The sequence below is a fragment of the Hippocampus bargibanti genome, linkage group LG01, assembly GCF_051943395.1.
Source record: "Hippocampus bargibanti isolate YZ-2025 linkage group LG01, ASM5194339v1, whole genome shotgun sequence".
NCBI classification, from domain to species: Eukaryota; Metazoa; Chordata; class Actinopteri; order Syngnathiformes; family Syngnathidae; genus Hippocampus; species Hippocampus bargibanti.
In genome coordinates this window covers 31,962,696-31,976,072 of record NC_142734.1, presented here as the reverse complement: position 1 = coordinate 31,976,072, position 13,377 = coordinate 31,962,696, and the positions used below count along the sequence as shown (strand labels likewise).

The 13,377-nt window shown below is 40.7% G+C and overlaps 1 long non-coding RNA gene across 4 annotated transcripts in view; it reads right to left on the bottom strand.

Moving 5' to 3' along the window:
• LOC148903924 (uncharacterized) overlaps window positions 1-13,377 on the bottom strand; it is a 99,513-nt gene that overhangs the window by 82,695 nt on the left and 3,441 nt on the right. For 2 of the 4 annotated variants that reach the window (XR_016116749.1, XR_016116750.1), the window contains exon 2: window positions 4,399-4,537. This is a non-coding gene — a long non-coding RNA (uncharacterized LOC148903924). Of the gene's footprint in view, window positions 1-4,346; window positions 4,538-13,377 lie in introns of all 4 variants that reach the window. The other 2 variants (XR_016116748.1, XR_016116747.1) reach the window with 2 other exon arrangements.

Genomic DNA, 13,377 nt, shown 5'->3' with positions numbered 1-13,377 from the left:
CAAACTCAAGATGCTCGTCGAGTTAATCTGGAGACCATCGGGCTATGAAGCTGCTCATCTGAACAGACGAGGGCTGCGCATTTAATCAGTCACCATGCACCCAATGACTCCTCCAAACGGCACCGTCGGGCCTCTCGGGCCTCCCACCCCACCACCCGTAGAGAGACAAAGATTTACTCAGCAGCAAACAACTTGCAGTTTAACAAGACGGACGTTCCTGATTGTGGTGTGTGCTGCAAGGTAGGAGTGATACTACAAGAAAAGAATGTACCGATGACCCAAAACCACACCTTAACATTTCTTACATGTTTTTTGTGGAACACCCAAGAAATATAAATATGACTTCACACCTTCATTTGATATATGGTATTTTCTGGCGTATAAGGCACACCCAAAAGCCTTGATTTTCTTCAAAAGATGACCCTGCACCTTATACGCGGGTGCGCCTTATAAGGGAAGTAATATTGAGCCACACCAGGTCTCACAATTACTGTCAGCAGCAACCGACTCCATTTCCCCCTTTAGAAGAAGCAGTGCGTCACACCAGCCACCACTGTAGGGTCTTTTTATGTGGGTGTGCCTTATATTTGGAAAACAGTTACATATTTATATGTTACATTCTTCATTCATTGAAGGAGCACCTTATAGTCCGGTGCGCCTTATATATGGAAAAAAGTTTTAAAAAACAGCATTCATCGGGGGGGGGGGGGGGGGGTGCCTTATATACCGGAAAATACGTTTTGTGTGTGTGTATATATATATATATATATATATAGATAGATAGATAGATAGATAGATAGATAGATAGATAGATAGATAGATAGATAGATAGATAGATAGATAGATAGATAGATAGATAGATAGATAGATAGATAGATAGATAGATAGATAGAGACTATAAAGTGACCTTGAGAGTTTTGAAATAAATGAAATGTATTATTATTATTATTATTATTATTATTATAAAAGCAAGACAGCGAGAGAGAGAGACAGACAGAGAGAGCGAGAATGAAAGAGAGAATGAAAGAGAGAGAGAAATTGAGAGAGCAAGGGAGAGAGAGACAGACAGACAGAGAGAGAAAGACAGAAAGAGAGAGAAAGAAAGAAAGAAAGAAAGAGAGAGAAAGAGACAGAAAGAGAAAGAGAGAAAAAAAGTGTAGTGTGCTTGTTCTCCTGATGTCTCATGGGTTTTCTCTGGGTACTCCAGTTCATTCCACTGTGAGACTAATACAGGTTAATGTAATCTATACCTGATTCCTGTGTAACCCCACACACTGCGTGACAGTTCAATTTCAAACTCCACATGTAAAGACTGGAGCTGAGATCCAAGCCCTGAATTTCATGATAACCACTCCACCATTTATTTGTTACAAATGGGAAAAAAAAACCAGCATGATTTTGCTTCAGTTTCTTCCACCACCATTTGCTAGCTGCACAAACTGCATCACACCACGTTTAGTTTCTGCGAATGTCTCAGAGCTTCATTTCCTCTCTCATTCGAAGAAACCAGGCGCCCTATCGCGAAAGCATGCCGGTAAGCCAGATGATGGTTTATCACAACATTAATGCACACTCTCAAGTTTAGGAATGAGTCATCGCTAAAATAATACACGAGTGGCTTTGAAGAAAAACAGACAACCTGCTTACAATGAAGAATAAAGTGGGGTTTGAGGTTATCTGATGACACTGTTCCTTATCGTCCTCCTTGCATTTTTAATCAGTGAGAGTGTCTGCCAGCTGATCATGTCTGTCCTCTTCCCGCAAGTAGTCAGTGTGTGTTCCTTTTATAATCAGCCACTCATCTGTCCTGACTGTTACATTGTGTAACGCTGACGGTAACATCGCTCCTTCTTCTCAGCCTCACTTTCTGTTTGAACCGAGTATTGGTGTTCATCATTTTTTCACGTCGCCCTTGGATAGCATCATTAGGAGGGGATAGTGAAGTATGGCCACCTCTGTTTTTAATCGGACCAGGTGAACATTTGTATTGTTGTGGTGAATTTCAGCAGGGGTGGGCGTTCAATGAGCAAATGTCAACAATATTTTTTGTTTTTGTTGGGCGGCCTGGGTAGTCACGTGTTAGTGTGTCCACCTCACAGTGCAGAGGTCGGGTGTTCGAGTCTCGCTCAGGCCTCTCTGTGTCGAGTTTGCATGTTCACCCTGGACCCATGTGGGTTTTCTCCGGGTACTCCCGTTTCCTCTCACATTCCAAAAATTGTGTTAATAGAACACTCTAAATTGTGCAATGAGTGTGAGCGTAGATGATTGTTCATATCTGTGCGGCGACCGGTTCAGGGTGTTCCCCCTCAGCCCGTTTCCACAGGCTGATTAATTCATTACATGGAGCTTTGTCGCCCTCTTCTGCCTCTTTTCGGTCCTACACGACATTTTCAGACTAAAGTACAGCAAAATGCATTGACGTGATGGAAGGGCTGCTACAATGTGTCCTTTTTTCAGACAGGGGCGTTCCTTCAGTGACGTAACGTACGGACTCGACACCAACTCAAAAACAAGACTACCGGAATATTCTACGCAAGTCTTAAAACTTAAAATATAGCTATATGCGGTGGAATTTTGTAAAATACGCTCAGTAGAAGTCATTTGAAGACATTTTATAAATTATGGACACAACTTGTCCGGAGACATCGACTGTCCTTTAACACATCTGCCAGTGGTAAAACAAAACACACACACAAATTCAAACATGAGCTACGTTGGCCTATATTGTGTCTTGAATGGAAAAAAAAACATGGCTCCTGTTTTAAACCAATGACAAAATCTTTGCACTTAACAAAAACTCTACTTGGAGCCAACTTGCCTGAGTCAAGCAGAGCAACAATGGCGCAAAGTTAGTGTGATACTTTTTGTTGAAAACGCAACGACTGTTGCTTGCTTGCACTCATTCTCATCTCTTCATAGTCAACGTCTGTTGAATACTCATGCGTGACGTGGGTTGCATAGTTTTCTTTCCAGGTACTCTGCATTCCATCCACATTCCAGAAACATTCTAGGAGAATGCAACACCCTAGCCAGAGGTTAAAATGGTTATTTCTCTATTTGCTCCCTATAATTGAATGACAACCAGGCCAGGAAAGCGAACAGGCAGATAGTGCAACATAATCAATCACTTTATCGCTTTGAACGTAAATACTGACGTTTAAAAAAAAAGGTGACGTAATATGTTACATCAATTATAGGCATCAGGAATGTGCAAGTCAAAAAGATGAAAACTGATAAGGAGATAAATTAATTAATTGTGAGGCAAGCATCACACTTACAGGTTGATGACACACTTGAGAAGTTACTGAGCATTTGTATGAGTAGAAAACAGAAGAAGAAGAAAAATCCCTTGCAAATGTGAAAGTTCAAAATCAGGTATGTTGTTTAAAAAAAGAGGTTCTCATGACAACGAGTTGCTACAGCTACCATCGTATATTTAATTCACTCTTTGAGACCTGAACCCGTGACCTTTACACTGTTACTCAAAGGATCAGTCAGATTTAAAACAGCAAACGTTAAAATTTGTTTCGCAGCCAGTGGGCTCTATAGCGAGGGTTGTAAATCGAAGTCATGATAAATAAATAAATAAATAAATAAATACATCTTCTTTTCCTTTCGGCTTTTCCTTTCAAGGGGTCGCCACAGCGAATCAGTGTCCTTCATCTTCAGAGGTTTGATCCGCATGTTTGTTTTGGCTAAGCTTTTACGTTGGATGCCCTTCCTGACACAACCCTCTGTATTTATCCGGGCTTGGAACTGGCACAATAGGACACTGGCTTGTGTCCCCTCGTGGCTACACAACAAGCAACTCTATGAACTTAATAAAGATGAAGATGCTCAGGAAAAGGCTCCCAAACACATAAATACATAAATAAAAATAAAATAAATAAACAAATACATACAATTAAATACAAATATTAACAATAAATAAATAAATAAACATGGTTGAGCAAGAATGAGGAAAAAAATAAATTAAATTAAATTAAATAGGCAAACAAACTCATAAACGAACAAACAAACAAACAAATAAATATACAGCAAAATAAATAAATACATTAATAAAATAAATACATAAATAAGAAAATAAATAAATAGCTAAATAAATAAATATAAAAAAACAAATACATATGATTGAGCAAGAATGAGTAAAAACGGTCCTCTCCCAGTTTGCCGTTTTAGCAAGGCAACTGTTAGATTTACAAGTGTACATTCAGTGGGAAATAGAATAGAAGATGTCAATCAAAGAAACGAGGCAAAGCACACCACTTGCTTATCAACGGAACGAGCCAGTGATGCTGTTATTCATCGACTCATCAAAACGGAATGCGTCAACATGTCCTACTCACTTCATCTGCATGAGAAGACAGCCGGCAACATTCCTCCAGCACTTGTACTCACATGAAAGTAAGAATTTGTTCTCACATGCCGGCATCGAGTGATTCAGGCATAGAGAAACGACTCGCTGCCCCGCCTCGGCGCTCCGACGTTGGGTCCCACGGGCAAGCAGCCTTCCCTGGCACCTCCATGTCCGACGTGTCTGGGCAAGGAAGACACCAGGAGTTCGGTGAGATAGATGGAGGTGTCGGGACAATTGGCACATGTGTGAAGGTTTGGAAAAACAACGCGATCCCGTTTCACTTCGGGGAGAATTCCCACACTGTTTGTTCCGTCACGTTTTTTTCCCAGAAGAATTGAGAGAAGCTCCAGTGTTCATGTGCCCATGTTGGGAATTTCCGGTTTGGACCCACACATTTGTTTATGTTAATATTTCTCTGGATATTGTATATTTTGTATGAAATACATGTGGTGTACATACAGTAAAGTCTCGTTATATCGATATCGGTTATATCGATAGTACTGCTTATTACGATACTATTTCTATGAACGCAAGGAGAAAATTTACATGCCGCAGGATCGGATATATCGATAGTCCGGTTATATCGATATTTTTTCCGACTCCCGAGAATATCGATATAACGAGACTTTACTGTATTTGGTAATTTTTTATGTGTGTGGGAGTGTGATTTAAAATAAACAAACCATTTGAGGCTAAAGGCCCCAGCAATAAGAAAATGCAACCGTTGATAAAAACGGTGAACAAAAAATATTTATGAAAATGTAGCTGAAAATATATTTTGGAGGGCAGCTCAGGTTTCCACTGTTTAGCCGTGAACCGTTAGCGCGTCAGCCTCACAGTGCAGAGATACCGGGTTCAATTCCAACACTCTGCCTTCATGTGTGTTTGCATGTTCTCCACATGCCAGCGTGGGTTTTCTCCGGGGACTACGGTTTCCTCCCACATTCCAAAAATGCGCATGGCAGCCTGATCGATTACTCTGAAATTGTCCGTGGGTGAGAGTATGAGCGCTGGTGGTTGTTGGTCTCTGTGTGCCCTGCGATTGGCTGGCAACCAGTTCAGGGTGTCCCCCTCCTACTGTCTCATAATAGCTTGGATAGACTGCAGCAATCCCGGCGACCCTTTGGGGATAAGTGGTTCGGAAAATGCATGGTTGTTGTTGTTTTTTCCTGAACAAATGTTGACTTATTATACTGTATCTACTTTTCCATCATTATTCTTTTCAAATTATCTTTTCTGTTTTTTTTTTTGCTGTAAAGTTCTACATTACAAGGCACCATTTATTCAAGAAACACTTTTGGATAGATTCGGTCTTGGTCACATCCTGCTGAGTTTTTCCCCGTTGCCACATTAATGTCCACGAGAGAAAAGTTAGGTGAAGCCTAAATTAAAGTGAGGACTTCGTCAGGTTCAACTTCTCTCATTTTTTTAGACTTTGGTTAAGCAGTAGAGGCCATCAACTTTTCCCAGGCCTGGCAGGCTTCTGTGGGAGTCCAGGAAGTGAGTGCAGTCGCTCAGTGTGTCTGTGTTTGTCTCTAGGATGCCTGGTGGGTTTCCAAGGTAGTGGGGAGTGTGTTGTCTGAGCCAAGGGTGACCCTGACTCTCTCTTTGGCCAGTTCCCGAAGCAGCTGATAGGCTGCGGGATGGGGAGGTGGCACTTTGTGGAAAGCGAAAGGTTATGGGAATGGGAGCTTCAAGAAGTCATGTTGAATAGATCGGGACATTATCATGAAAGAAAAGGTTCCGTTTGGCAGTCATGATGGGAGGCCTTCGTTTCTCCATGTGTGCATATGCAAAAAGATATAAATCATGAAAAACGACAAAATATTAGCTGATCCATTTGGCGTTTCCTATATTTTACTTTCTAACTGAACCTTGTCAATTTACAAACACCGACCGCCATTTCAAATAGTTCTTCATCTCATTCCACCTTGTCTAGGCACAAAAAATATGATTCCACCATCACACTATAGTTCACTGTTGGTGTTTTTTTCTTTTGGTGAAGAGCAGAGTTGCACATGCACAGAAGATACACATTGGGCCAATCACATGTCAGAAAACATTGTCATTGCCTGTTTGGCTCCGAAATATCGTCTCCATCCATGTTCAAAATACCCACATTTTCCTGTGTACAAGGCGCACCCAAAAGCTTGATTTTCTTCAAAACATGACCCTGCCCCTGATACGCAAGTGCACCTTATATGTGAAGTAATATTGATCCACAGAAGGTCTCACAACTACTGTCAGCGGCTACCCCCTTCATTTCCCCTTATCGAAGAAGTTGTGCGTAACCCCAGCCTCAACTGTAGCACCTTATAATGTGAGTGTACCTTATAATTGGAAAACTTGTATATATTTATAAATTATATTTGGAAAACTTTTTTTCATTCATTGAAGGTGCGGCTTATACTCTGGTGCGGCCTATACAGCAGAAAATATGGTATAAAAACAAAGTATGCAACAAAAGTGGAAAAAATATATAATGATTTCATCTTATGCCATAAAGAAAATATCAGCCTGATGGAATGAGTCTGCTGCCCTTGTAACACAGGCATGCCTGACAATTGCTCAACAAGTAGTACCAAATGTCCTTAGTTGACTTGTTTGGAAATTGTCCAGTGATGAAAAGCCAATTGGTGTTGGCTCTATGTTTGTATCACCATGATTGAATTGAATGGAAATAATTCGAAGGTAAAATATTTGGCTGGGCGATGATTGTGAGAGGAGGTTAACTTTTGCAATGAGTAAAAATGGTATATATAGGGAGATTCGGCAAAGAACCCCCCCCCCCCCCAAAAAAAAAATGTGGGAAAAAAACTGACATAAAAATGATCCTAAAATTTATCAAATTTATAAATGAACTCTAAACTGTTTGGTATATTACGTTAAAATGTTACTTAAAAACAACAGATTGACATCGTATATTATCCTGTCGTTTAAACCTCGAGGCGGCCATTTTGAATGGATTTCGACTTATGACCGTTTGACTTACGACCGTTTTGTCGTAACGGAACCCGGTCAGATGTTATATATATATATATATATAAATTCCCAATGGAAATACATTTTGAGCGAAATCTTGTTTTCTTTATTGTCGCTGGAAATACGAAAAGCCATTGTCAAAATTAATCTGATTATCAATACTTAATTTTAATTAAAATATTTGTATGTTTTTTTTATTTTTCATTGCTGTGCTGGTCTTCAAGATACCAATTCAAATGATCCAATTCAAAATGAGTGTTGCTATCAGTGATGTTCAATATGAACTCTTTATCCAAGCACGGATGACTCAATGAGAGCAACCAAATGGATGAGCCAACCTGTTTCATTGTTTCCATTAATGTTTGGGATCAGCCCTTCCGGCGTGCTTTGTCTTTGAATCAAGAACAACGAGCCAGACGAGCAGGCTTCTAACCAGGTCAACCAGGTTGACCTGTTTCAGGTTACTTGTCCACATGGAAGAATCTGGGTGGGACTATTGAGTTTCACTTCAAATATTTAGGCAATACATCACTAAACCCAGAACCAGATGATACAAGAAATACCCCTGCATGTCTAAAAGTGTAGAATAAATAGGGTTATTTACTTGACCTGTTCAATTATTGTTCTTTTTTTTTCTAATACCCATCTATCCATTTTCTGTATTGATTTGGCATTCCACTGAAGCCTATCATTTGGAGTAGATCATTGGGTGAAATGCTGTGAACACCCTTCAATTGTTGGCAGCCAAATTGCAGGGAATATCAAACCATTGTTTTTTTTTTTAGAGTTGTTCCCTCTCATAGAAAAATGTTCGATTCATTATTGACCCAAGCGCGGCCGCAGAACAAGATTCTACTTTTAACAATCCTCGTTGAGGCTGATCAGACAAGTTATTTTTTATCTAATAATATTTGCAATATCGGCCATATTATTTGCAGAACACTCGCCGAGCCAAGGTGACATATCTGATAGTTACATTTTTCAATTGCATGTAGATCTTAAAAATGGTTGCCAGTGCAATGTGGTGCTTTGGACATGCTTCCCTCCTTGGGAATTTTTTTTCAGGTGAAAATATCACTGCATTGTGAAATAGAACACTTTGTATCACTTTCCCCAAGAGCGAGAATGTCATTGTTGAATAACCCCTCGGTGTGGCCAACAAGATGCCGCGATGACATTTCCTTCTTTTGCAATAACCGCAAGTACCCCCCCCCCCCATCACACCTTCCCAGAGCACACCCGCATGATCATCGGTGAATGTGTGATTGCTGATCATGAATACGATTACTACCTTTGCACTTTGCCTCTCTTTCTCATCCCCTCTTCCTGTTTGCCTTCGCAAATATTTGTCATACCCTCCCCACCCACGCGTTTTCCCATTAAGCCCCTCCCCCCACACACACGCGTGCATGCCCCGTGCACACGCACATACACACATGCATGCTGGCTTCCCGTAAAGATGCAGCCTCAAACACTTCCCCATTCCTGAAAGACCAATAAAGAACTGCGATGTGGTAACACTTCAGCTTCTGCTTGCCTGAGCTGACAGGGTGTGTGTGTGTGTGTGTGTGTGTGTGTGTGTGTGTGTGTGTGTGTGTGTGTGTGTGTGTGTGTGTGTGTGTGTGTGTGTGTGTGTGAATACAATAATGGGTCGCAATGTTAATGAATCTGAAAACGTGCAGTGCCACATATCACTACTGGAAGTGACAAAGGAGGTGACTTCGCTTTAACCCTGCTGTGATGTACAAGTGACCTTTTTTTAAGTTAAAAAAAGTATCCATCTATCCATCCTCCGGTTAATCCTCACAAGGATCGCAAAGGGGTGCTGGAGACTATGCCAGCCGTCTTCGGGCAGTAGGCGGGGGACGCCCTGAACCCGTTGCCAGCCAATCGCAGGTCACGCAGAGATGAAATACACCCACACCTTGCAACAATTTGGTGTGTTCAATCTGCCCTCAATGCATGTTTTGGAATGTGGGAGGAAACTGCAATACCTGGAGAAAACCCATGTGGGTCCATGTAGGGAAGACATGCAAAATCCGCACAGGTAGTCTGTAGCCAGAATTGATCCCTGCACCGTGAGGTCAAAGCACTAACCATTGGTCCATTATTATTATTATTATTTATTATTATTATTATTATTATTATTATTATATTTCTAATTTTTATGTCATGTTTTATCTTTCTCATATGGCACAATGAACAAGACATTGCATATGTGGAAGTGCAAGAATTCTAAAAACGTTTTATCGCGATCGTTATGGGATGTATGTTCTGTTTTGATGTCCAGAACAGATGATGTTTAATGTACTTAAATATGTGACTTTGTTTTCCCTTTTCTAACTGTGTATAAAAATAAAATAAAAACAATCAATAAAAAGCTTAATAACAAAAAAAACATTGAAGGCAGCGTCAGAAACCTTAGACACTTATTTTTTTAGAACAAAAGAGTTAATTCCCAAGTTATATGGGTGCAAGTGGGGGCAGCTGTACAAAAGGCAAATGCTGCCCCCTCGTGGAAGGGAAAAACCTTGCCAGAGGTGTGACCAGCGCTTTATCGGCATCCCCGCAAGAAAAATCAAAACCCGAAATAATTCGGGAATGGGCCTCCCCGTCATATTTTCAATTCCCAAATAAATTCGGGAATGGTAGTGAATGAGTTCAACAGGAATCAATGACAGAGGATCCCCACTAAACACTTCCGTGTTCCACAAATGGGATTTTCCACTGCTAAATAAACAAAAATAAACAAACAAAATGACTAGATTAATCATTAGATGGTAACTTGCGAGTGGCTCACTGCATTCCATTGAAGCACCTCTGGTTTGTTCAGATGGGTTCCAATATTTGGGATAAGCAAGCTGAAAATGGATGGATGGATAATTTTAGCCTTTGTTTTAGTTCAGATAGTGAATGCGTTTACTCAACAGCAGATTGAAGAGTCATTTCACTCAATTATCATTATTTGTGTTGAAATATAAAGATATGAACATCTAAAGCTTTTATAAACATGATGACAATGTCAGTCACGTTGTCTTTCAGTTTCACTTCAACCGACTACCCACATTCCTCCTTCCAAGTCTGCCAATGATCGACAGTTAAAGCCGGCAGATAACAATCCTTTTGCAGAGAGCGAGAATGACGAGGGACACAAGCAAGGGATTCTGCTTTGATAGTGTACACACGCAAGATTGAAAAATACATCTACGTTGTATTTTGGAATGATGTGTGAGCATATTTATCATTTGAAAATTACCAGGGGATGAAAAAAAGCAAAGCTTGTTTTAAAAATGTATTTCTCGCAAGGAAGAGAGTGACAGTTCCGACAAAGGCTGAAGGGACAGTCAAGGTTTGAGAGTCTCTTCACTCAAAATAAAATAAAACACAATAAAAAGGACCATTGTCTGTGGGGAAAAAAAAGAAACCTTGAACCTAGGAATGAGTTCCGTTTCGCAACAATAAATGGTCCGTTGCTCAGGCAATAAAGCAGGTATGTGAGGCGTTATAAAACCTAGAGTAAAAATGTTAACGATCGAGCCGAAGCGACAAGGATTCATTTTGTTGGGATAATCACATTTGCCTGACCACTTGTTACTTGGCAGGGCTCATGGGGCGGAACCGTAATTGCCCCAAAGTGATAAGTGTCATATAACGGTCACAAGTGACAAACGGGGGGGTGGGGGGTGATGGGTGTGCTGACAGGTAGAAGAGGAAATTGATGGCAAAATAGAGGTAGATTTAGTTTTTAATCATGTGATCTGTATTTTTTTTTTGTCATATTGGAGGTGACGAATAAGCCAGATGGGGGGAAAAAAAAAATCACAATTATTTGGATTCACATAGAAATTGTGATTTTAAAATACTATATTCACTCATTTGTCCTTTCTCATCATGTGAAGAACATTTGTACGCTATCACCAATGAAGTCAGGTGGAAATAGTTCAACAGAGATGGGATTACACAGGTGTCAAACTCAAGGCACGGGGGCCAGATCCGGCCTACTATGTCATTTTATGTGGCCAGCAGAAGCATGATGCTTGCGAAAATCTCTACCCAAAATGTACAATTTTTCATACATCATATGGAAGTGGAAGTCTAAGATGGCGCCTGAGTAGTCAGCCGTCAGAGGTCCTATACAATATGTATGCATATATCGTAAGCCAATGCAAAGATGCAATGAAAGGACTAATGTATTGTGGGCTCATTAATCAAATTTGTGTACACACAAATGTGTGCATAATTAGAAGAGAACAATAATCCTGTGCAATAATGAAGTCCAAGATGGCACCCGTAAGTAGCCGTGAGCAAGTTCTCCAATGAGCCTTGCTTTTTTTGTCTTGTTTTTGTGTTTTCTTTTCTCACATTGTGTTGTTGTGTGTTATGTGGAATGGATACATATTATTTTTCAGCATTTATGGCCATGCCATTCATCAAGGAGGAGACTCTGCGGAGCGGTTTCACCTTTTTCGGCAGCACCAATATGCCAGCTTCGTTTTGGATTGGAAGAAATGTTGGTGCCATTTGACTGTCATCGCTGGACAGTTCTGGGGCGATTTTGCTTTTTTGGCGCCTGTCCTGGGCAGCATTTTCATAGCCCCGCTTTATTCAGCGGAAAGGCCGTAGCTATTGGATAGTCTGCGGCTGGATGGATGCATGGCTTGAGGAGAAAAGGAGCGTCAATGCACGGCACCAATGCGTATATGGAACTGATGCGGTTTGGAATTGAAGCGGATTTACGTGGGACAGGAGATGTGAGACAATCTCTTTTTGTCACTGGATGCTACAGCTTCGTGTTTGCTTTCAACATTTAGCTTGTAGCAGACGTGCATATTTCACCATGACGTCCCTGATCCACTGGTGAAAAGGGCGCTTTGGTGCTCTCCTCTTTCATCTAGAACTGCTTCATACAACAAAGAGGGTGTAGAAAGTGCTTAAGATTGAATGACTGTGTCTTTGTGTTGTCATATTATTTTGTTATTTAGTTTTTTTTTGTTCTTTTGGCTTCAAGATGGCGCCGTGCAAGTGGCTGCCTTTCTGGCAGCTCTTGCATTTTTTTCTATATACGTCTTCCTTTCCTTTCTTCTTCCTTCCATAACTTTGCTGCTGTGATATGTAAACTTCTCAACTGCTAGACTAATAAAGGCTAATCCAATTCAATTCAATCCAATGAATAAGAGAAAATATGATCAACGTTTTATTGTAACCAAACCCCGAATTGCAGTAACGTCAACAGTCGTTAAATAAACCGTTATGAACTTTCTTACTTGGTTTTCAGTCATAACCGCTTTCCAAGGGAAACAGCAACTCACATGTGGCCCACGATCAAAATGAGTTTGACACCCCTACTTTAGTAGGACATGAAGTCAAGCCACGAAATTCCATTTTGACTCTATTAGAGAGCTCAGGCTACTCCAACTGTGAGCAAGCTGGTGGTAACTAATGAGTAGGTGAGGGTGTGTGTGTGTCAGCAGTTTGCGACCTTGGATTGCTGCTCTCCCTGATTTTTCCATCCGGCTTTTTGCTAAGAGGTCATTAATAGCAGCGGAATGTCATTGTCGGCAGTTTATAGTCGGCATGAATTCAAAAGGTTCAAAAACAGGATTTGATCTTTACTCTTCCGTCCGGGCATGATGCCCCTGGAATGCACAACCGGTAGTCATAGAAGTTCCGGCGTGATAAAATGACCCGCTAATACGATGGGAGTTATAATTAAGCTGACATTTATACCTTTTAAATCAACAATAACTGTTACATAATCTTATCATTTGCAAGGGTCATGTGGTACAAAAGAGAAACCCAGCCGGAAATATCTAAAACAAACCTCTGCTATCAGAACGATCCCATGAAAGACGTTATCATGCTATCTTGGTCACGTGACATTGTGAAGCACAATAATGACATTTACAAGTGAGACAGCCATTCAAGAGTCTTATCTTCAGAAACTTGTGACTAAGTGACTGATTTGCCTTCATTTGCATGTAGTAACCAAAGGAATGTTGGTGAGTATCACCTCTAGGTAACTGGTGTCAAAGTGAAGG